This window comes from Ambystoma mexicanum, chromosome 7q (genome assembly GCF_040938575.1).
Source record: "Ambystoma mexicanum isolate Mex_15411 chromosome 7q, UKY_AmexF1_1, whole genome shotgun sequence".
In the NCBI taxonomy this organism is placed as follows: Eukaryota; Metazoa; Chordata; class Amphibia; order Caudata; family Ambystomatidae; genus Ambystoma; species Ambystoma mexicanum.
In genome coordinates this window covers 950040989-950067263 of record NC_090941.1, presented here as the reverse complement: position 1 = coordinate 950067263, position 26275 = coordinate 950040989, and the positions used below count along the sequence as shown (strand labels likewise).

Sequence of the window (26275 nt, the reverse complement as noted above, 5' to 3'; positions counted from 1 at the left end):
TTGTCAGAAATACCAGTTTACCTGGTTGACCGGGATGACTTCTATGGCGTCCTTTGCTAGCAGAACGAAGATCTCCTCGAGGAGGATCTTCTGATGTTCCAGCGAGTGTACGCTTTGTCGTGGAGGATGGTCGTGGGGGCACCATAGCAACTCTCCACATTGTCCGTAGGATACTGCATACAGTACCCATCTGTCCGTAGTGATCCCCTCCCATGCGTGGGTGAAGGTGGAAATACGCCCCCCTACTAAGGATGCATGGGAGGGGACCCAAAGCGTAACGTCACTGCTTGTTGGGTGGCATACCACCTTTGGCGGGGCTGCCTCTACCCAGAGTCCGATCCCTACGCTGCCATCTGGGTTAGCCCGGTGAGGATTGGGATTGGTTGTTACCCCATAAAGTTCCCAGGTTTTGTTAATTGGAACCCCTTTGGGAATTTTGGCCCCGAAAGTGGCGAAAATTGTTGTTACCCCTCTGTCCAGAGGGTTTATTGGTGAGTTGGCCAAGAGATTTCAGGGTCTCGTACTCATCCTTTGCCGTTTTTAAAGCTTCCTCAACTGCCATGCCGAATAGTACATTCGGCTCCACAGGCATATCTATTAGAGTTGCCTGGATTTCAGGTTTGAAACCTCACTGTCTAAGCCAAGCGTGACCCTTGCCCTCAGCGATTATCCTCCCAGGGTTATCCGCTGCATCAAAGTTAGTCTTTAACATGCAGCCTGAGACAGATCTGCCATCTGCTGCCACCCGAGCCAACTGGCTCTTTAAGGGGTCGAGTGTGGAGAAAAACAAAGCAGGCACTTCCTCCCACTGATGGCAATTGTAGCTTGCCAAAAGGGTGGCACTGTTGGTAATTCTTGCCTGATAGGCCGCAGTGGAGGAAACTTTTCATCCCAGGCCATATAGACGTTTGCTCTCCTTATCAAGAGGTGCTTCAGAGGAGGCAAGCGAGGTGCCTGCCCTCTTCCTGGTGGTTTGTGATGTCATATCTGATGTCCTGTGTGTTAGTCTTAGCAGTGCACAGTAGTGGCGCAAGTTATGGTTGCTTAGCCTAGCATACCTGGCGAATTTCAGGGGGTTTTCGGTTTTACTTTGAAACATAACGTCCCTTTAACAAAGATTCTTTACTGAATTTCATAAGTTTTTAGTAGCGCAACTTGACCATAACCACCCTTTAACAAAATTTATTTTTACCGAATATACATACTCATAGTGTAAATTTGATAGATGTTTACTAGGATTACCTTACTTTATATAAATGTAACATAGAACATACTGAACCCCCAGTTAGTGATTTTGATGTCCGCGGACCGTGTGTATGTCTGCGGACGGACTCAGACACCATCAACACTACCCAAAAACTCAGGGGGTATCTTAAATTGTTCTTTCATGCCATATGAACACTGCACAAGTTCAAAAAGCAGCACACAAACACATTATATGTAATAATAAATAAGAAGTGGGACCTATATATCTAACACATCAACCATCCATTTAAATACCATATGTACTAAAATGGAATATACCAAAACAAAAAAAAAAAGATATGCTTCCAACATAATTACCTCACAGAAACTGCACAACTAGGAGTAACAGCAGACCTACAGAACAGTAGCACAACTTACCAGAAGCTAGTAAATAAACTTCATTTTTCTTATATATTTCTAAACTTTCTGTATTAGATACAATAAAAGTAATGTATATATATATATTTTTTTTTTGTTTTTTACACAGAAATGTCCAGTACTTTAGAATGGCTTGAGGAAAATTTCCCACGTGAGGAAATGTCTGAAGATAGTGATACTAATGGTAGACACTTCTCCATATAACCAAATTAATAAGCATTACTTTATGTGCACTTCATGTACATTTCATTTTAACAGACCATACAAACATTGAAAATACTATATCAAAAGAGACATTCAAAAATACTCTGCAGCGCATGGAACAAAAAATGGACATGCTCATGGAAAATTTCAATCTTTTGAAACATTTTGTGGAGGACCACATAAAAGAAAAAATTAAATATTGTCCCACATGTACCTGTCCCCCCTCTCCATATCCCTGTCACCTATCTCCAAACCCTCCCCACCCAAAAAAATGTTATGAGACTTCCATCCCTTCATCTCCTCCTATCCATCCTCTCGAAAAACCCCAATTCCCCTGTGTTTGTGTCCGTTTCTGCTTCCCCCTCTCTTTCATAAATTTTACATCTGTATATAATTTAAAAAAAATAGTGTGTTTTAATTCAGTTTTTGAGTCTTATTTTTTTTTTAAAAAGGCAGTTAAGATGTTCGCGGACAGGACGGGTGCCCTGGATGTCCGTAATTATCCAAAATGGGGGTGTCCTAAGGACACTATACCTGTCCGTATTGTCCACAGCAAAGATGAAACTGTTCCAAGAACACACACGGTGCCCGGGATGTCCGTAATTAAACAAAATGGAGGTGTCCTAAGGACACTATACCTGTCCGTACTAACTATAGAACATCTGCGCACATGCGCACCACACCCATAAATCCTACGAACATCGCGCCTGGCCGTCTGACTTGTGTCGCACTTTTAATTACTTTCAGGACCCGAACGCTGTCTGTAGAACACCCGCACGCGCACAGCTGTTCCAGTCCATTTGGTGTCCTGCAGACACCCGTTCCCTTCGCGGACGTGTTCGCGATGTCATCATGTGACCACACTTAGTGTCCTGAGTTGCGGACAGTGTCCGGGTCCCCGAACAACACAATCCAATGTATTTTATAGTACAAATTCACCATAGCACATGTCCCAGACAATGACCCTGACATTCTACATACTTTTTGGAACTTTGAGCCTTTTTTGGGGGTTTGATCTGTCCGCAGACAGCGCGGGTGTCCGCGAAGTGCGCACCCGCATAAAAGGGCACACCCCAGAGCTCATCCTCATTGTGCTTCTGGCTATCTGGCAGAACATTGTCTACTTTGGCTGCCAATCTTCCAGATTTTGCTGCTCTTGCTGCTTTCCATCAGACCTGATGGCATTAAGGCTTGCTGCTCCAGCTGGTGCTACATCTGTCCCAGCACCACCCCCAACCCCTCCACCCCTTCCACCACCACCACCACCTCCCCAAGGGCCTGAAGAGGGAAATAGGCGTGCGGATGTAGAGGAGGAGGCGGTAGTGGAAGTCCCTACTACCAGCACTCAGTGTGAGTCTTGGTAGTGGCAGTTGTTTTCCATTCACGGTGACGTACCAAAAGCACATGCAAACGAGGTCACCTGCAACGAGTGCAAAATGGTGCTGAGACGTGGGAGGCCTGGTTCGTACAGCTTTGGTACGACATCTATGAAGCGCCACCTAAGGTCGTTCCACGGTGAAGCCATTCGCAAGGTTGTACCTTGTGATCAATGTAGTAGGTTGAGTTCCTCTACCACATCTTCCGTTTCCACTCCTCTCACCACAAGAGACACTTCTGTGGGAGAGCGCATCCTTCCATCTGCCTCGCAGGCCATCCATGATGCTGTTTCCCCTTACCTTTCGAGCGTCACAGTTTTGTGTATGTACTGAGACCCAGTACTCTGCAGGGGGGAGTCTCTTCGGAGTGCTTTCGAGACTACAGTCAAGGAGCACGAGAAGGTCTGCCCACTACCTAAATAAGGCCCACCCTACATCTTCCCCTCTCCACCTGCCCTTTCTTGTCCCCGTGGTTGGTGTCCCTTCCTTACCCTGCTTTCCCCTCCTCTCCTAGAGTGTCATGTGTGAAAAATCAAAAAAAATAAAAATCCCCCCAAAAAAAGGCTCTTTTCAGAGCCGCCTTTCACAGTCTAAAAATAGAAGTGGCAAATAAATTGAGCCGGACCCTGTGCATTTTTAGCAGTCTGTGGACATCTAAAATTTTAGGGTGCTGCCCTATCAAAACCATTGCGCTTTTCTCTGGGAGGAAATGGTGGCTCTGAAAAGAGCCTTTTGGTGGTGTTTTTTTGTGTTTGAAAAACTTGATATAGTCAACACCTACTGCAAAATGGATGGCTGTTATTCCAAAAAAGATCGCAATGCAGTTTGTACATTTCTCAGAAAAATCTGATTACCAGCATAAGTAAGATGGACTCCATCTCTGCGAAAAATGTATGTGCTACGAAACATATTTTCATTGTGAAAAGAGGACATGCCAACAGCCTTATTGACATTGCGCCTTGCTTTCTCAATTTGTGGACCAAATGAAGACGAACGCAGCCACGTTTATCTGTGCGCAATACGAGAAAAGAATTACTTGGGAATTTGGAAACATGTCCATGACCTTCCCAAGTCCTTCTTTCATTGCAAATTGCAAAGAAATTCCAGACACATGTCCTAAACTGTTCCCTCCACAATGAATTTTAATTATGTCTAGATGATGCTCTGTCTTCAAAGTAGCACAGAGCGGTACCAAGTCCAGCCACTTCATTCCACGCACTCCATGCCAGTGCACTTCCACATGTGGGAATCGAAGACCTACAGCTACTCCACAGCGTTCTGCATGCACCTGCAACCAATGTATCCTTGAGTCTCCCAAAATCTAGATAATCTGTTTTCTGAAATACACAGCCATAGCTATCTGTTCTTTTCTCAGGAAAAAGACTTTCTGACAACACACCCAGTAAACTTTACTGACCAATCCCTTGCTCTCCTCATTCTCTTTTGCATGCCTCTCCACCCCAAAATCCCTGTATGTAATGCGCGCTGTCCGCAGACTACCGCCATGTCTGCGGACATATCGAAAATCTGAGCATGGTGAATGTAAATTTAAATAGCGTGCCCCATTTCCCCTTTGAGGTTGGCTCTGAAAAGAGACGTTTTTTTTGGTGGTTTTTGCAGATGCTTGACAATCCTGTTATTTTGTATTTTTTTTTCTTCTTCTTACTTTACTACTAAAATCTTCACATAACCTTCTCCAAAGCACCCTTACATTCCAAAACAGCATAGCATTTCCCAAAAAAGATAAGGAAATGCCATCTTCTTTAAAATAAACAGCATTACTGGAATCAATATTCATATTACAGAAAAACATACCAGCTCTAAGCATGAAAGCACACTAGCCTCGGTTGATTGCACACCTAGCAATGTTTTGCTGAGGACAAAAAACAGAACTACTGTCCCATATTGCCCTATGCAGTAATCCAGAAAAAATTACTTTGGCATTTGGAAGGATGTTCATTACTGCTTGAACAAGGTGTTCCAATTCTGACAAAGTACTCGCACTGACATAGCCAACATGCAAAGCACCATAGGGCAAAACTACCACATGGCGACTGTTCATCCTGCCCATATCTTCACAAACTTGTACAATTCCCTGTACATTGCAATCAGGCACAGTGCTCCACACCACCTCCACTCCTTTAACATCAAAATTGTTTGCCACATGCCTGCATTGAGCATACTGCTGTATTTATTTTGAAATGTTTTTATTGGCATTTAACATTTACAGTTATATTGCGGACCATTACACTCCTGGTTTGTATCAATCTTGAGTTGCATATCACTTATGCCATATTAGTTATGAGTAATATTGAACTGTGAACGGAACAAACAGGAGGGGAAAAAGGGAAAAGAAACAAAGAAGTAAAAGTGATAACAGTGACTGTCTCTTGGTCTCCGAGTCATTGTGGGCTTTGCTTGTGGAGGTGAACCCCTGTCTCTATTCCGTTGGGTTCTGAATGGTCTTTGAGGTACGCGGAGGGGGGGTGGCTCGTGCAGGCTGGATGCGACAGTGTGCAAACTTGTCCATTGCAACATTTGTGGGTGGTTGATTCAGGGAGGTTTATAGGTCGACGAGAAGATCATGTCTCTCAGAAGGATCTTCCAGGCTTCAAGTGTGGAGCTCGAGTCTTCGCCTCCCCGATTGCTTCCCTCCTCCCATGCTCCAGTTTCTGCTATCGTCCATCTTTCCATCTCCCTAATCCAAGGTTCGTACCTGGGGCCTGCTGGGGATTTCCAGGCCATTGCGATCGTTCTTTTTATCAGTACACATGCTATGTCCATTAGTTTCATCAAGTGCTTGATCTTGCTTAGCCTCGGGTAGGTGCCTAAGAGGCATTCTTTCGGTGTCCATTCATATGTCTCCAGGCCAGCTTTCCTGCAAGTCTGTTCAGCAGCGAACCATAGTCTCTGAGATTTAGGGCAGGTCCAAAACATGTGGATCATGTCAGCGTGGTCGGAGGGGCACCATGGGCACATCGGGCTGACTTTGTCATTGAAGGCGGATATTCTATGTGGGGTCATGTAGGTCCTATATAAGACATTGAGCTGTATTAGCCTGAACCTGGCGTTCCTGGATATCTCCTTCGGGTATGCTAGGGCTCTAGACCATTCTCCCTCCGTGATTTCGGTCCCCAGGTCAGATTCCCATTTCTCTTTCAAGCGTGTACTTCTTGGGTTCGATCGGTCGTTTATTTGGGTATATAGTCTTGATGTTGGTTTCCAACCGTCGCTGACTCCGTGCATCTCTTGAATCAGGGCGTGTGTTTCGGGTTCCTCAGGCCACACATTCCATTTCTTCTTGGCAATAGATTTAACCTTTTGGTACCATAGGTAGTGGCACGGGGCGAGCCCCTCGTTTCCCTGTAGTGATTCAAAGTCTCTGAATTGCCCTTCGTCAAACATGTCCCCCCACGTGTAGACACCACAGTTCTCCCATCTTCTCATTATTGGTAGGTCATCGGGGGCTCCACATACGTCAGCTAGAATGGGAATCTCGGGTGAGTATGGGTGCTTCAAGCCCAGCATAGATCTAGTCCTTTTCCACACCTGTCGACCCACCTGCACAATTATGGGCGGGTCAGGGGGCCCTATTTTGTTGTTCCATATTAGCTCTTTAGGATGCAGGGGTGAGGTCAACTGGCAGAGAAGGTTCGTCTCAGCCGTGGGGTCATCGCTCAGCCATTTGGCGACATGTGTTAGTTGTGCCGCCAGATAATATCCCTGGAAATCGGGTAGTTGGATTCCTCCAGCGGAGTAGGGAAGTGTGAGGATGTTCAGAGTAATCCTGTGCCTGGTTCGTCCCCAAAGAAAGTCTCGGATCAGGGATTCTAGCTTCCTGAAGAAGGATGGAGGAATGTAGTATATTATGTTGGTGAAGTAATAAAGGAATCTAGGTAGAATTATCATTTTAGATATTGCAGCTCTGCCCATCATTGATAGTGGTAGTTTTGTCCAGAATTTGATGGAGTTCCGTACCCCCGATAATGCGGCTTCAGTGTTGCATTCGTGAGTGGAGATTGGTGTATGCTTTATGGTGATGCCTAGGTAGCGGAAGGACTCAGATTGCCACTGAATCCCAATCTCAGGTAGCTCCTCTGTACTCTTCCTCCTAAGGCCAGCCAAAGGGAAGGCGGATGATTTCTGTCGACTGAACTTTATGCCTGAGTATCTCGAAAAATTATCTAAGATGTCTAGGGCTATCGGGGCATTTATCTGGGGGTCTCGAAGGTATAGGAGAACATCGTCTGCGTACAAGGAAATGATGTTGTCCGTACCGCCAATACTTATGCCCGCATCGAACAGCTGTTTCCTGAAATAAATTGCTACTGGTTCAAGGCCTAGTATATATAGCATTGGCGAGAGCGGGCATCCTTGTCTGGTTCCCCTCTGAATAGCCCAGGCTCCCGACATCAAGCCCCCTGTCTTGACTCTTGCCACTGGGTTACTGTAAAGGACCTTGACCCATCGGATGAAGTATTCACCCAGTCCAAACTCGCTCAGGGTTTCGGTTAGCCACTCCCAGTAGATCGAGTCGAAGGCCTTGATGGCATCGAGCGAGAGGACTGCCAGGTCTTCTTTGTATTCCTCTGTCTGTGCCATTATGTGCTGAAGCCTTCTCAAATTGGCTGTAGTGTTGCGTCCGGGGACAAAACCACACTGGTCCTCATGTACCAGGGAGCCTATAACCTTTGAGAGCCTTTTAGCGAGTATGGTCGTGAGAATTTTGCTATCATAATTTAGGAGCGCAAGTGGGCGATATGAGTCACATTTTTCAGGTGGTTTTCCTGGCTTGAGCATCGGTACTATGAGGGTCTCTCTCATGGTGCCTGGCAGCGTGCCTGTCTCGAATGCCTCCGCGTAGACTTCGTGTAGTATGGGAGAGAGAATCTTTTCGTATGTCTTGTAGAACTCAGGGGTAAGGCCATCGGTCCCAGGGGTCTTGCTTGTGGAGAGGGACCTAATCGCGTCGGTGATGTCTTCGATCGTAATGACCTCTCCTAGCATATTTCTTTGCTCGGGGGCCAGTTTAGGTAGGTCTACTTCTTCGAGGGTGTCTCTTATGTCTGACTCGGGTATAAGGTCGCTGTGAGCATATAATTCCGCATAGAAGTCAGTGAAGACCTTGTTTATTGCTTGTTGTGTTTTGTGGCTTGTGCCGTTGCTGTCTCTGATCTCTGTAAGGGCCTGCTTCGGATGTTCCTTCCGGCACAACCAGGCTAGTATCCTGCCTGGTTTATCCGCCTCTTTATGGGCTTTCATGGTGCGGGTAGAGAAGTCAAACTTCGAGAGCCTTTCCCATGCTGTTCTGCATTCCTCCCTAATTTCTCTCAACTTGCTCTCTGTCTCAATTGTGGGGGGGGAGTTGCTTTCGAGGTGCTTGATCTTTTCCTCCTTGGCCTCCAGTTCCCTCCTCAATTGTTTCCTGATTCCACCCGCCTCAGCAATCACCTCTCCCCTCGTCACCACCTTCATTGCCTCCCAGAGAGTACTCCATTTCACTACTGATCCCTTATTGATCTCTATATACTCCTCTAGTTTCTCAGCCAGGTGGTCCTTAAATGCCGGGTCAGATAGTGTCTCCACTGGCATACGCCACGTTGGGATAGGAGGTAGGGGGGGGTCGCAGGCTGAATTGCACTAATAGTGGGGAGTGATCTGAGATTGATCTGCCCAGGTACTCTGCGGACTCGACCTGGGGGGTCAGTTCGTTGTTTATGAAGAGGTAGTCTATCCTGGTGTGCAGATTATGAGGGGCAGAGTAGAATGAATATGATCTGTCTGTGGGGTGAAGGTCTCGCCAGGTATCCACCATGTGCAGGTCTTCAATTGTTCTGTGGAGGGCCATCGCAGGGAGATTATTGTTTGGGCGTGGTGTGGTGGATCTATCCAATTCCACATTAATGACGCAGTTGAAGTCGCCTCCCCACAGGAGGCTATGGTCTCTGTGGAGCACGAGTTTAGCGCACATCTCCTTGAGGAAAGAGGGTATACCATGCTGGGGGAAGTACGAGTTTACTATGCATATACGGGTGCCCTCCAGCATGCCCCATAGCAGCAAGTACCTGCCTTCGGTATCCTGCTCCATCCCCAGCTGTTGAAATGGTGTGTCTGGGCTCACCCACGTATACACACCTCTTGCATACTTCGAGTATGATGATCCGTAGCCTTGGCCCCCCCAGTAGTTTGGTAGCTTATTTGCAGAGTCGGCCGAGAGGTGTGTTTCTTGTAGGAGTGCGATTGATACTTTCTTCCTCTTTAGATAGGAGTGTATTCGATTTCTCCTAAGGTAGGACCCCAGCCCCCTGACGTTCCATGTGATTACTCTAAGTTTTGGTGCCATTGCTTGGTTGTGTTAGTTATTGAGGAGGGGTTCACGACCACTTCGGGATTTTTCAGCTTGTTATTGTGAGCCATGATCTGCCCAGAATGAGTGGAGTGAATAGCTCCTGTGGAGATGTTTGGATTCGGTTCCATTTGGGCGGATGTTCTCGGAGTAAGGACAGTCATAACGGTGATAACATGTGTGAAACAATTAAAACTTGTGCACCCAGCGACTGACACAACGGTGGAGTGCTCAGGTGCTCCCGCGCTGCCTGTCCCAATCCGGGTGTCTGGCGCGGGTAGGTGTGTGCTGGCAACTGGCCTGCATTGGTTTTTCGTGGGGTCGAGGTCTTCGTCCATGCGTGGGAGAACGGGCGAGCCCCGCAGTCTTTTAGCAGCTCACATAGTAGTTTTGCTTCTTGAGATTAGAGTTCCCTGCCCTCTCAGGCTGCTGTAGAAGGGTACAAGCATCTGTGTCGGGGCGTGCAGCCCTCATCTTTAGGTACCTTCGTTAAGTTTCCCGTGTGGGGATTCCATAGGGATATCAGCCAGGTTATTGTGCTCCATCCACATGTTAGCCGCAGCTGGAGTCTCGAGAAATATTGATTTTCCTTTGTAGATTACCTTCAACCTGGAGGGATATAGGAGCATATATTTTAGGTCTAGTTTCCTCAGCCTGGCCTTAACCGGGACAAAGGAGTTCCTCGCTCTCTGGACCGCCTGGGTATAATCAGGGTATATCGTGATTCTCGAGTTGCCTCGTATTATCTCTCCTCCCTCCCTTGAAAACTTCAGGATCACCTCCCGGTCTCGGAAATTGAGGACCTTTGCTATGATGGGGCGAGGGTAGGAGCCTGGGGGTGGTTTCTTCTGAAGCGATCTGTGTGCTCTCTCTATGGAGAAGCCCTGCGAGAGGTTCTCCGCTCCGATCTCTTGTTGGATTAAGGATTCCACGTAGGTCGTCGGGTCAGCAGTCTCTGTCCCCTCCGGTATGCCCAGTATCCTAATGTTGCTGCGTCTAGCGCGACCCTCCGCTTCCTCGGACCTCGCCTCTAGCAGGGTCACTTTACGTTTAAGCTCTGCCAGTTCTGATTTCATGGCTGCCGATTCAGTCGCCATATCCTCTTGATGGGACTCCACAGCGGTGACACGTTCAGCTAGGTTGCGAGCGTCTTGCCTTATCAGCTGGATGTCAGCTTTTACTTCCCCTATCTTTGTGTCTATGAATGATTTTAGGGCCTCAATCGCCCCTAGCAGCTGGTCATGCTTGGTGTCCGGATTGTCTCGTGTTGCTGAGTTATCTGTTAAGGTCTGGGCGATGGGGTGAGATTTCGCCGTGACAAAAGGATCTAGGGTGGCATTTTTGGTTTTATTTCTTGCTGCCGCCATGATGGGCTGTTACAGTTCTGGTTGGGAGCACAAGGGGATTCCCGTCGGGGCAGGCGGCCTCTCTGCCTGGTTCAGTTTCGGTGGGACATAGAGGTTCGGGGATAATGGACCCCGTGTGGTTCGAGATCCAGGCGCGCCACGGGTGTGGGCGCCCTGCCTTCAGTGGGACAGGAGAGGACAAAAGAGGTCCGGGTCCTGCCGGGAGACAGCGTTGCCCAATGAGGTTAGCTAGGGAGAGTGCAGGAGTCGGGGGTTCGGTGGGAGCCGCCCGGGGTGGGCAGGCAAGGACCCGCAACCCCGTGAGAGAGTCGCCGGGCCCGGAACGCCGGGAAGGCCTCACCTGTGAACGTAGTTTGGGTGGGTCTGGAACCAGTTCGAGGAGTGTAGGTCTGCGTTGGTGGTTGCTCCCCGGAGAATAGGCGGTCCAAGTCAGGAATGCAGTAGGTGGTGAAGGTCCAGTAGCTCCGACTCGGCGACCCCCTCCACAGTCGCGCTCCGGCTTCGTTGGCGGTGTGTCGGTGGATCGACGGGGTCTTGTAGTGGTCCTCGCCCCGGGACGGTAGGGGCAGTGATAGAGGCGTTTGGAGGGCTGGGATCTGGTCCCCGCAGGGTGTGCGCTCCCTGTCCCGCTCCGGGGTCGCTCCGAGATCGTCAAATCATCATGGCCGCCATCTTGGAAGTCTCTTATGGGAGAGAGGGGGAGCCCGACCGGAGCATCTCAGCGGGTCCCGGCTCTCCGTTTTTATCAGGGCAAGAAGTCGGGTGCAGCCAATCGCCTAGTTTACGGCTGCACCAAAGGCTAGGCGCCACAGAGGAGCCGCGACGCCCGAAACGGGAAGCGATCCCGCGCCTCGGCCAGACCCCGTGCAACTCTCTCAGGGGGCCGGGGGAGGTCGGGGCGAAGCGTCGGAGAAGCTCCCCGACCTCCGATTTCTGTCGGAACAAGTCGTAGGGTGCAGCTAATCGCCTGATGTACAGCTGCACCGAAGGATGGTCTGATTTGTTGGGTTTTCGGTACCCAGAACAGGATCGGACTGCGCGGCTCGGCCGGAGCTCACGGGAACCGCGTCCTCACACCATGGACATCAGGCCACGCCCCCTTGAGCATACTGCTGTAAACCATGCACAAACATATCTCCAAGCACCAACACCCTGATTTCTCCACCTCTGCCATCTTCACTAGACACAGCCTCTTTCAACACAAATCCACAACCTCAACATCTGATTCGCTGATTGCTACAGTCCCCTTTCCTTGCTGCATTTGCTGGAAAACCCTGGATGTTGCACGCCCTGTGTGCGGACAGCCGCGGTGTCCGCGGACTGTAACTCTTAGACAGCCCTTCTACCCTTTCCACATCACTCTCTGCGCCATTCCCTCATTGGATACAGCTAAGCAGTCACACAACCATCCACCAATCACATCCAAGACCTCTACATCTAACTCCATCATCAGAGTTCAGCACTTCAAATGTACTGTTGATCAATCGGAGTACAAGTCTCATATCACTGGAAAGCACCTACTACAAAAACTACTGTACAAGTCTCCAAGATTTCTACTTACAGCTGCATGCATATCCACATGCATGAATACAAACTACAGGTATGCATATTTTATTCAGAGTACATGTACAACTCTTATGAATACATATAAAACAGAGTAATGCCACTAAACCTGTATAACCTATAAAAACGTATTGCAATGTTTCCCTTCTGCTATAATCAACTGTCACTTCCAAACTTGTCTGCTATCTACAACACAGCTTTAAAAAAACAAGTGAATTTCATACACCTAATATTCTACTCATTTGCAAAGCATGTTGAACTAACAGTGTAAATAAAATATAAAGGCTGCACATAGTCAAATGAAATGCATGCATACACTATGTTCAGATATCAAACAAGAATACTGCTACAAAAACATAAAAATCAACGTCTAAATTAACATCAGTGCTATAAACACACAAAATGACTAACTTCTTTCTTTTACAATTGCAGTGAAGACCACCCTCCTAAAAAGCAGCAGCATCTGAACTACAAAAAACATCTCTGATGAAACCTGCTCATTCCACAAAAAAAAGAGTAAGTACAATACTACCTTAATATTCTTACTGTCATTCAAACAGACTGTGTGGTTCATTCATGTAATTTGGGCACCAAAAAAGAAAAAAAAACAGATTTCTGAACCATTCTGCCCACAAATCCCCATTTATTAAACAGGGAATTAGCAGGCAGAATGGCACACAAATCCCTGTTTTTTGGAACACAAATAACATAACACCCCCTAGATTGTTAGTATTACAAAACAAAACTGTTTTAATTTTATACCATTAGATTTACTATTAGTGCTTCTCCTCACCAATAGCTCACTTTCTACTGTCATCTAAACCACAGTATAGTAACACACAAATAGAAGACTAGCCTTCCCAACTAATTGTAGCTGCCCAATGCACAATCACACACCACCACATACATCTTTACCATCATACTCATGCACACAGCATACATACATTGCAGAACAGCCCAACCCATACCTTCTTTTTTTCAACAGACCCCAAAGAATGCCTACCAAAAAGCAAGTTAGTAGAAAGCAACGCAGAAATAGAGCAAAGGAAAATAAGTGTCCAAAATAAGCATCCATCTCTAGCAGAGTTTGTACAAAAAGTTCAAACAAATCAGCTAATGCAGTCATTTAGCGAAACAAAACAAGCTTCCAGTACAGAAACTTTGCCTCCTCTATCAAAATGTAAAACGAAACAGAAAATGATTAACAAGAATTCAGCTACCACTACTGCTAAAACTGCTCTTATATAAATCTTGATATAGTGACAAGTAACCATACCCAAAAAAAGTATTTTAGCAAAAATGTTCCGCCACAGAGTCTTCAGAATCTTATAAAAACAGGAGATAAATCATGCACAACCCTTAAAACCTACCGTAGAAAATAGGTCTTAGAAGCTTTGATAGAGAGTGCAATCCTTCTCAAAAGAAATGTATTCATTTTAGTGTTAAACAGAATGAAACCACTAACAAAACTAACTACTAAATTACAACAAAGACCTCTCAATAAATGGAATGTCAACAAAAATAACCTCTTATATCTGTGGAGGTGAATGGAGTCACACCATGAGCAGAGAGCCATAATTTAATGAAGGAGCATACAAATAAAAGCAAACAAACAATTGCAGTGGACGAGGTTATGAAAAACTTAAATACCATAATGCAACAAGAAATACTGCTTACAAAAATATCCCCAGAAAACTCAGTATTACCTCTCCAATCGACTGAACCAGAACGTCCAGTATACAAATGGCCATGCACGTCAATATGTAACATTGCCAAAAAATCTTTCAAATCTTTGCGCCAGTTCCTCAATCAGTATGTGAAAGGCAAAGACAAAATCAAAATGAAACTGCTGCAAATATGGATACCTGCCCAGTGTGCAAATACACAGGACTACAAGGACATTCATTAGCCTGCATTTCAGGACCTATTTGCAAAAGCACCTTCCATCATATCAAAATGATATCAACACATCATTCAACTATAAGAACTGTACTATGCTAAAAGTCCTGCTTTAGCAATAGCCAATTTAAATAACAATCTTCTACATGGTACAGCCAAAGACCTACTCGAAGAAATGGAGCATATCCAGAAAAAATATTTTGGAAGTGAAAGCCACTTACAAAATGCATTAGCTTTACAACAGACTAGGAACAATTGTACAGATGGCAACCTTCTACTACAAACATACAAAAAAGAATACTAAAAATTAAAAGTACATCCACTGAAGTACCAAACCGTGCGTGCGTGTGCGTTGCTGCAGAACTTTTTATAAAAAGTAACACAAAAACTATAGACGTAACATACAAAATAGAAAACAATGAAGATTCCAGATGGTTTGAATTAGCTCTCTACCTTATAGCAGAAAACAAATATGAAATAACTGACCCCTTAATACTTTGCAGTTACTGCAGTACAGAACTTATCAAACTCCTTCACGTGCTATCACAAATAATTTGGAATTATACCCAATACCAAAACCCCTGCAACAACTGACTTGATAGGAGAGCATCATAATGCAAATAGTGCACCCATTTCAAGCAATTATACGCCTTCAACCAAAAACAGCAAAATTACCTCCCTCTGAATTGGTGAAAGGTATTCATGGCAAAGTAGTTCATTTACCATTAGATCTAAAAAAATGTGCACACTCTGGGCAACATCCAATAGAGCAATCTTTAATTGTTTTAGTAAATGGTGTACCTACAAAAGACAAAAACATTTGGCAACAACTCGTTGACTTATATAACGTTAGACAAGCCTTGCAATATCTAAAAGACAATAATGAATACTACAAAGAAATAAATATTGAAGAAAACTTGAGAAACAACTATAATAATTCAAGAGACACCAGAAACTGGTCAATTTGAACTTCTAGATCCTACTACAGTATCCAATATTTTAGACCATTATACAATTCATCCATTACACTCTAATGACACCGTAGATGATGCACTAGAAACGTACCAAATGCGACAAACCAAAGGATCACCAATCAGCATATGGGAAAAAAGTATAGAAGCACGTGCTTTTCCTCTACTCTTTCCTACTGGCAAAGGAGGGAGGTACGATGATGGACCTATTCAGATAACAGCATCAGAATACCGCTCATTACGAATGTATTCTGAAGATCCCAGATTTAGACAAAATGTGGAATACATATTCCATCTACTCTTTGAAAGTGAACTAGCAACTCTATGTTACGGAGCACACACTGAAATCAGGAACCCACTTTCAAAATATGTCAGCTACGCAATAAATACAAAAAGTGTAAGAAAAAGAAGAGGTTTTACAATCAAGCATTACAAATCTGCTAGCAAACATGTGTGGTACTAAAGAGTACTGGTTCTGACGTCACGGAGATGTACATTGTATGATACGAAACCTTGGCCCCACCCACTTGGTTTGGTACATTAAGTTGTGCAAAATATGCATGGGAAGATTAACATGATTTCCGTCGCATATCAAACAAAAACAAAACAAGCAGATATACTAACACCTGGAGAACTTTGCTCTCTAGATCCTGTTAATGTTTAAAGATATTTCCATCATCGTTTCATTGCTATGCTACCCTTTATTTGTAATAAAACTGTTCCTCCCCTCAGAGAAGTGTAACATTTATTTTGGAGAAAAGAATACCAAGCCAGAGGAGCACCACATATCCACATGCTTTTATAGATTACATTTGGTCAAGACAGTGATGCCACTGTTTTACAGTTTATCGAAAAATATGTCACTTATGAAATTCCATCAGAAGCAACAAATAATGATCTTCATGCACAAATTGTACAATTTCATAGACACAAATGTGGCAAATATTGTCGTAGCAAATACAAAAACAAAGGGAAATACTACACCAAATGCCGCTTTGGTTTCCCTAGAACAGTTACAGAAACAGGTGAAGTGAACAACTTCATGTCTTCAGTTAGACATAGTGTTAAAGGTAAATAACCTAAGAACACATATTACATAAAAATAACAGAACAAGCAACATATATCAATGATTACAATGCAATCATTGCCCTCTTATGGAATGCAAACATAGATGTGCAGTACATTGCAGACAATTCCACTGCAGTTGCATGATATGTTACAGCCTACTTAACAAAAGCAGAAGAAACAGAGCTTCAAGACCTCTGGAATGACCGGTCATCGGACAAAACACTATCTCAGAAATTGTACAGCTTAGGCATAAAAATGCTCTCTCCGAGAATGTGGCTGCTACGAAGCTGCAGATCGTTTAACCGGTACTGCTTTGTATGGAAAATCTGAAAATATAGTATGGCTAAGTCTTGGTCCTGCTAAATCTAGAAAAAGTTCTCAAATCAGACGACGAATAAACAATAGCCAAAAATGATCCCAACAGCCAAGACATTTTGAAAAACAATTTGCTAGACACATACTACCCAAACAGGAGTACCACTTTGGAAACCATGTGTCTATACCACATAGCCCAAAACTTCACATACAAAAATAATATTAAACCCGATGAAAAAAAGGTAGATACAGAGTGACAAATTGTGAAGGCAGCTTAGTGAAACTTACCAAAACAAGCTTAATTAATCATGTAAAATTGTCGTTAAAAACTCCCCAACATAAAGAACTATATTACATGTCCCTGCTACAACTTTTAAACCATGGAGAAAAGAAGAGGCGCTAGAAAACTATGACTCCTATGAAGACGCTTTCAAAGCAAATGAAAGCACTATAACCGATGTAAACTTTACACAGTACAAAACAGGTACATAAGAAGAACGCCGGGCCAACTAGATAAGGACACTCCTGACAGTAGTCAATCGTCTGTAACAGGAAGCCAAGAACCACTGGGACAGCCACTAATAGCAAATGAGGCAGAATTAGCTATGACAGAATTTGAAATCACCATGTATCACTATGAAGATACAGAAGACTTGACTGTACTACATTCAAAATTGAACAGAGCGCAGTGTACCATTTTTCAAGAAGTAACAAAACAAATTGCACATGGTGTACAACATGAAAATAAAGAATGTACCTGCCAAAATTACAAACCTATACTACTATACGTCAGTGGTATAGCTGGTTCAGGCAAAACATTCTTAATCAAAATCATCAGCAACTTCCTTCAACAATTGACAAACAACAAACTGTCAGCTGTTGTAACTGCCCCCACAGGTTTAGCTGCCTACAACATAGGCGGTGTCACTTTAGACTGATTACTACTTCTTCCAGTAGAACACGAAAACAAATTAGAATATTACAAACTTTCTACAGAAGCTGCAATGGAACTACGCAGAGTGTTAAAACAAATGTAAATGCTACTAATAGATAAAGCGAGTATGGTCTCCAACCTAATGTTGGCTTTGATTCACCTCCGATTACAAGAAGTACTTAAAATAAACTACAAAGAGCTCTTTGGAGGAAAACGCATTGTTTTCGGAGATCTTCTTCAATTGACACCAGTGAAAGGTGAACCTATTTTTAAAATCTTAGGACACAAACTCTGCCGTAAAACTGTTGGCAGCATAGGAAATGTCAACCTTTGCCAACATTTCCAATACAGAGAATTAACAGAAAACATGCCCCAATCTGCAGATCTCACTTACGCCAACATTTTAAAAAGTATTAGAGTTGGTGTACTATCTCAAAAAGCACAAGCCATACTAAAAACCCGGCACTTCCATGCACTTTATGGCCATAACTCATGTGCTACTGATGTCATGGAACAATTAGTACACTAAAATGTCAATTGTATGTCCTTAATGCCAACTCTTGCAAGCTGTTCCAAATTCAATGAAACAATGTTGAAAAAAAGAAATGCAACCAATAACTGAAATTTGCACCACGGGCAAACTGGACGTACATGGTATGACACTACCCATGTGTCAACAAGCCACAACAAGACTAAATACCTCAGAAAATTCTATCTCCAACACAGCTGGTTTGGAGAAAATATTAAAATTATTCTTAAACTGTAGACTAATGCTTAAACGTAACCTTGACGTGGAGCAAGAACTAGGAGCACTGGGTACAGTTGTTGGCTTTCAAACATACCCATATGACAACAACATTCAGTTTGTCAATATTCTCTTTGACAAACTTTCAGAAGTAAAAAGAATAGGGCGCTCAACAGCTCGATTCCTTCTTTTCAAAGACATGTATCTACGCAGAGAACCATTTTCTCCAACTCTAGCATACACAGTCACCATTCACAAATGACAAGGTCTTACCCTAGATAAAGCATTGATAGATATTGGGAACAGTCTTTAAAGAAGGCATAAGCTACGTAGCACTATCACTTTTACATACACTTTACAGTCTATTTCTAATCAACTTTGATGCAAGTAAAGTAAACCTTGCATTTTAGAATACAATAGACTACGTTCACTATACACACCCCATCTAAAAACATATCCTGTTCCACAAAGAGGAAAACGTAAAAGAAAACTACTTCAAACAGATATGCAACAGGATCTTACTGCAAATCCTCCAAAGAGAGAAAAAGAAGCTAATACTTCATCAATTACTACAACCAAAGAAAAATCTATTACTCAAAGTAACTCAGGTACTTCTTCAAAGAAGCAACACACACTCCGAAAAAATGACTTGGACACAGAACTATCTGGTCCATTCAAATTTTCAAATATAACTGGTGTAAATTGCTACGCAAATGTAGCAATCAATATTCTATTTCAATTGCCACCAATTGTTGACAACATTTACTTACACAGTACAGACCAATTGTGTTTGCAAATGTTAGTCCTTCATACAAATGCAACCAACAATCCTGACAACACATGTTCATGGAATAAGACAAGAATTGGACTACTGTGCTGGAATGGTGAAATTCACTATAAACTCACAAGAAGATCCACAAGAATTTCTAATGTGCTTACTACAAGTACTGGAAAACAAAAACATACCTGTAAATGAAATCTTCCAGATGTCATACATGTGGAAACATACATGCACTCTCTGCAACAATGTGGCACAGGAACAAATCCCTAATGAGCGCTTCGTGTATGTATCCATACCAAACTGTGAATCCATTCCATTTCAGCAACAAAATGCAAACCATGGCAGATTATGTACTACCTGAAATTCAGATAATCGCTCCACCTTACTAATACAAACACATATATGCCCATCTTCCTTTTAAAATGTGGACGCAAAGGTCTTTGCCAGGATCCTGGCAACGGGTATAGAGATGCATCTCCCTCGACTGATCCACCCGGACAGGTGGGATTTGTGTTAAATACGCAAGGAGCGGACAACATGCGGAAAACTATCCATGTGCTGAGCTCAAGGGCAGTTCGGGAGGAGGGAGCACTCCTGCTATCTTTGGACACTGAAAAGGCTTGAGACAGGGTGAGCTGGGCCTTCATTGCGGGGGTGGGCTGTCTTCTGGTCCCTGGATGCCCCCTATCCCCACTCATGTATGCGTTAGTGATGGAACCGTGGGCGGCGTCTGTCCGGAACAACGGGGAGATTAATGGTGCGATGGTAGGGGGAATACACTGCAAGATAAGCCTGTTCGCAGGTGACGCATTACTCTATGTTACCAAAGCATCCCAGTTGATACCACACGTGTTACGGAGTCTGGAGCATTATGGGAATGTGTCAGGCTTCAAGGTCAACCGAGGGAAATCAGTGGCGTTCATAGCAGGGAAGCTATCAGACACCGGGTGGAGATTTGTAGCAGGGATCCGTTTCAAAGTACATAGGGACATGTTTTGCTATCTGGGGATTCAGGTCAGGATTTTCGATGACAGCACGTCTCAACTCAGTAAAGATGGTAATCCTCCCCAAGTTCTTGTTTTTGTTTCAAATGTTACCAACACTAGTGCCCAGGCCATTTTTGCTGGAGGTGAAACAACCTCTACTGCGGTATCTCTGGGCGGGTAAGAAACACAGGATCTCTTATGAGCCGCTGATAAGACCGAAGGAGGAGGAGGTGGGTGGGTTGGACTTCCCGATCTTGAGATGTATTATAAAGCATCCCAGCTGAGGGTCCTGGTGGATCATTTTGGGAAGCAATGGGTTGAAATTGACAATGAGGTACTAGCCCAGGTCACGCTGAATGAATGGTTGTGGGCTCCCAAAACCCGTATCCCAAGGAGAGTCCTGCAACACCCAGTGCTGGAGGTTCTGTGGTCTGCCTGGAAAGAAGGTGGTGACAAAAGATGGCTTACATTATGGCCATCGCCCTTGAGCTGCATCGGGCCCCCCCCCCAGACTCAGGGATGGGATTGAGGAGCACTTGCGTTCCAACATTAGTATGAGGCCGGGCTGAAAAGGGCGGGACAGCTATGGGTTGGGGGACCTTTATATCTCTACTGGGATTGGAGGAGGCCCTGGGTCTGAATAAACCATCACCAACACCCTTTCGCTACCTGCAACTGAAGGGGCCCTGACTGAGGAAAGAGGGGGGAGAAGAGAACCTCAAGAGGGGGCTAACAGATTTTAAAAAATTCTTGATTTCGCAGACAGGGCCCAAGGGATTGATATCTAGATTCTATAAACTGCTTCTCCTAGCGGCCCAGAGGGAGCCTCCCCCCGCAGGAATGAAGTGGGGACAAGATCTAGGTGGGGCTACGGACGACACAAGGTGGGCCAATATGTGTAGACAGGCCAATCGCTCAACTACCTCACTCCAACATAGGCACCAAAACTACTACACAGATGGCACTACCCCCCCAGTGAGGATAGCTCGGATGAGGGAGGGATACGACCCACACTGCTGGAGGTGTCCCACTGAAAAGGGGGATTACGTACACATGTGATGGAAATGAGCGAAGGCGCAGACGTACTCGGGAAAGGTTGTGTCGTGGATAAAGGGGGTGGATGGGATCCAGAGATAACTCTCTCAGTGGCTTGTTATTTTTGGCATGAATTTGGAGGGGGAGTCTGAAATGGCACAAGGCCACCTGTTTCATGTCATGTTAATGGCGACAAGGTGCTGCCTGGCCCAGTGGTGGAAAGGTTCACGAATGATAAGGGAAAAGGAGTGGACCACCAAATTCTGCGCGATATGACATGGAATATCTAGCCCGCCTCATAGATGAGTCAAGATCGAATATTGAGGGACTGTGGCTCCCGTTCTTTGAGAAGTATGGATGGCTTGCCTGAAGAGGCTGGGAAAGGACTGAAGGAGGAGATGCACAGCAAAAGTTTCTGGAGGAGAAACTGTCTCCAGAGGACATGTTGCCTGTTTCGGGGACGCGGGTGGGGAATTCGTACGCCCAGCGTTCTACCATGCACAGACGAGACAACTTGATTCTCGAGAAGAGACACTAACACGCGTCTGACTTTCGAACAAATTCGATATGAAAGATCCATGGATGTCAGGGGGAAGGTTGATAGAGGATGGGGGGAACTTTATAATTGGGGTTAGTACGCATTGTACGATTGTTATGTGTTATGAACTAAACTTGCTTCTCAAAAGAGACCGGTTTCTCGCCAGCAGGGCCGATTCGCACTCTGAGTACAGGGCTACAGGCGCAACACTGTCTGCTCTTATGCCTCTGTGAGCATCGCTCTTCTCAATGTACACTGCAGCACATGTAAACGGCGCGGGCTGCACAGATATACGCTTTCCCGATTGGTTTCTTGCCTGACTTGACTTCAGGAGGCTGGTTTTTCCATTGTTCTGATGTCTTCACTCAAGATAAAACGAAGTTAGGATCAGAAGCCAAGCTAGCCATTGTTAAAGGGTTTTCACATGTTTTCACTCATTCTTAGCCCATAAAGACCTCTCTCCCTCTCTCCCTCTCTCCCTCTCCCTCCCTCCCTCTCCCTCCCTCTGAGGTTTCCCCTGTTCCCTAAAAGGGAGTCATCTCCAGAGGTATCATGCTTACCCTATACTCTAGGGGCTGTTAAGAATAACAGGCTCACCTCTCTAGTCCAAAAGGGGGTGGCTACTCCTTGGTGAGAGCCAACAAACTCCATGGATTCGTCACAATACTTTAAAAAAATAATTGCATATCCTAGTGCAGCTATGGCTGAAGCAGCAGTGGAGAAAGTTGACAGACCCTTAGGTAGATCTAATTTGGAGTGCTGGGAGGAAATTAGGGTTGCTTTATGTTCATTTCCTTTATTAATGCTCTTGCCTCATTGTAGGTTTTGTGCATTTGTGAGTCTTATGGAGAGTAGTGTTGATATATAGTCAGTGTGTGAGCGCTTGGCAATTGATGGTCCCGACTTCTCAGTTAAAGATACAATACACCAGCCACCCATTAAAGTCAGCAATAGGTTGCAATTGAATTTTTATGATCCTGCAACGTCTTGTGATATTTACCACCTCAAAATTAATTTGTAATGCTTGACTTTCCACCTTTAATACTTCCATAAAAGTATCACATAGTAGGCCCTTTACAAAAGTACGAATATGAGCCACTTGCCTGACTGAGATGCGATGGTGGAGTTGTATACTGCACCAAGCCACATGACTGGACCGGTGGTGGAGGGAGTAGAACCCCCTGGCTAATGCCCACCATGCCACCAATGAGAAAACTCAGGAGTTCACCACAACTCCGGGAATCAACAGGTGAGTTTGCTGGGCCTGCAAGCCATTTGGTTGCATGTTAGTTAAATTCAGCTTACTTTTGCCAACTTAGTGCATTTTCTGCAGAGCTTACCCCCCGCCCCCAACCCCACCCAGTCTGCTGTGCCCTTTCCATCTAGCTTCCTCTCCTGGCCGTATGCACTCTCCCTCCCTCTGAGCCCCTGATTGGGCCTAGCAGCCCTTTGAACATAAATTGAGGGTCTTCCCCCTCGGGACCTGTTTGAAAGCCACTTTTGCTCTGGCGACCAACAGGTGAGTTTGCTGGTCCTGTAATACGAGTCCCAAAATGCAAAGCAAAAAAGAAATCTGACTGATCATCTTCTAAATAACAAGGTGCGTGTGGCATAGAACAATATATACAACACATGTAACTTGGCTATATTCATGATTTCTCCTGCACCTCTGTTTGGGTTTAATGGCAGTAGGGGGATCTTTAAGTTGTTGAAGGAGGAGGTAGGTAATGTAGAATAAGAGGAGGGGGAAAAAAAGTAAAATTATTTTTCTTCAGCTGGGGAAAGTGAGAATAAGCGGCTGGAGAGGAATGCTGTCTACTTGCCCCATGCGGTTTCCAAAATCCAAAGGTAGCGCAATATATTAAGGGAATAATGGAACTGTGTGGCAAGCCCCTCCCTTGAGCTTCATAGAAAGTCTTGTTTACGCTGGCACACGTGCAATGGAAGACGCACAACTATTATTAACCCATTGGTAGTGAAGCTCAAACGACCTTCGTAAAATCATACAGTGATTGGGTGAACGTTTCCATGAAGGAGGCCATATGAATCAGACATGCCTGTTAAGACGACATAGTCCAGAATACAGACGGTTTACCAAAATATACTCTTAAATTTAAAATATAATTTAACCCTGGTCTGCCAGAGTTCAATGACCAGCATTCAACCACTACACCACAACTGCTTAGTGCTTCATGGTGTATACATTTCATGCTTAACCTACAATTTAATATGTCCAATTGTAAAAGGCCAAGTATGAAACTTGTGAGAATCAAAACACCATCACTGTAGCATAACGGTTAAGTGCTGCGTCTCAAACTCCTGCAGGCCTCCATTCTCGAAGGCAGCGGTCAGCACAAATGTGTTCTTATTTAGTTTATCCAGTTTTATAATATTGCCCAGGGATGGTGTAATACATGTTCCATTCGGTTTTATAATGTTGCAGTAAAGAAATGTTTTTCACGTTTAATCCATATTACAAATTGCCTGCAAGTTCATGCCAATTGCGGCCTCACGTGCCAAAACATCCCTGCGCCGAGAAGTCCCTGTGCTCAAACGGCTGAGTCTTAATGGGCGTGCCCCAAAAGGGACCTGCGGCGAAACGGTCACACCAAAACGGTGTGCGCCTAACTGGCCACGCCGAAATGTCCTGTCCCATGCTCCAAGCCCCTGGATTTCTGGCTGGTCTATTGGTGACTGTTGTAATGCATCGCACAACCAGAACTAACCACATTTAAGCAGCACGGAAATGGAAAGAAATTACCGGCTGCAAGATCATCATATGCTCAGGTTTCTTTCAGCACCCATAGCGAAACTCAAAAGCTGGCACCCATGAATATATGCACAGTATTGCTTAGCTTGAAAGTGAATAAGGGGCCGGTCCCCTCCGGCCATGTTGCGTTAAGTGGTCTTGTAAATTTGCCTCATTTATTAGGCACTATGGCCTGAGGAAGCTGGCCGCTTCCTCATTTTGAGGCTAAGCAGGGTCGGTCCTGGTTACTGAATGGAGTGAACGGATCACCAGTGATTTTTCACCCTCAATGTCACTATAGCAGCCAAAAATATCTATTTCCTTTTGTTATGTATACAATTTGCAAGGTTTGAGAACTCCCAATGTTTTTAGTTAATGCCCTGTGCAAATAATTATTTGCAGAGGATCACACAATTTGGTTAAGCAGCGTGCTACATGCCACTCGTTTTAAGGCCAGTCTCTTGGTGATCGCACAGCCCCAACTAACCATATTTAAGCAGCAGGTAAAAGGGAAATAAATGACCAGCAGCAAAGATAACATATGCCCAGGTAGGTTTACCCCCATAGCGAAAACCAAAAGCTTGCACCCATGAATATATGCACAGTAAGTGAACATATATTATATCTTAAAGTGAAATAGACAAATGTAGTTCAATAGACCTACTCCTTAGATGAACGTGTGCAAGACAAAACAGCATTGGACTCCAGAAAAATAACTTGAGAGGAAATGTTCCAATAAATATGCTGGCAAATTATAAAAAGGTGCTCACCTTTTAAACCCAGCAATCTGTTGTTAAATATTCCCTGGAAAACTAAATCCTGATACCAAAAGAAGTGCTTGTGGTCTTGTGGGCAAGTGTCTCCACTGGGAACACGACACCCTGAGCAAAATCCTGGTAGCCAAATACTTGAGCAAGCTTGCAAACCTCAAAATACCCAAGGGGTTAGGTCTGCCCTCTGAAAAAAAGTGACTGTCCACCCACGTGTCCTTTACTGGTGCCATGAAAAACAGCCACAATCAGGGAAAAATAAAAGCACCAGTGTCCAGTATTGGAAACTCTCTTGCCACATTGTGGGCAAATACTCAAGGCTTACTTTCCCTCTCATCATTTCCCCTTCCTCACCCTCATGTCTAACTTTCAAAAAAAACATGCTTTATAAAACCAACTTGAAAAGTACACATATCATGGTGTCACTCAAATATATAAATCCTTATAGAACTATGTAAGGCCCCATCTTGACTGGGAATACAACTACCAGAATGCAATTCAGCAAAAGGTAAAAAAAATAGTTGAGTGCAAAACTCAGGTTTGACAGTAGGACGGTTTAAAATAAAAATAAAAATAAAAAAAGACGAATGCGTGTGCCGTGTGTGTGTTATGAGATATTTAGAACTAAGAAAACACATGGCATTGGGGACTGTGGTCTGTCTCCCATCCATGCAGTAACCAGGACCAACCCTGCTTCGTTTCAAAGCGAGGAAGATCCAGCCCCCTAAGGCCATGTTTCTCCAAGTGGTCCTGTAAGGTGGGCTCATTTATTATTAGGCAACATGGTCTTAGGGGGCTGACCCCTTCCTTCGCTTAGAAGCCAAGCAGGGTTAGTCTCAGTTACTGCCGGGATGGCAAACCCACTGTCACTGTTGCTGAAAAAATATCTATTTTCTTTAGTATTGCCTGAGACTACAACTACCAGAATACAAGTCAGCAAAAGGCAAAAAGTGGTCTCAGAATGTAAAACTTTCAAGGACCGACACTAGCGCGGTTTAAAATGT

At 44.6% G+C, this 26275-nt stretch overlaps 1 protein-coding gene across 3 annotated transcripts in view; it reads right to left on the bottom strand.

Moving 5' to 3' along the window:
- PAK1 (p21 (RAC1) activated kinase 1) overlaps window positions 1-26275 on the bottom strand; it is a 724626-nt gene that overhangs the window by 428408 nt on the left and 269943 nt on the right. The gene's annotated exons all lie outside the window — the stretch shown is intronic.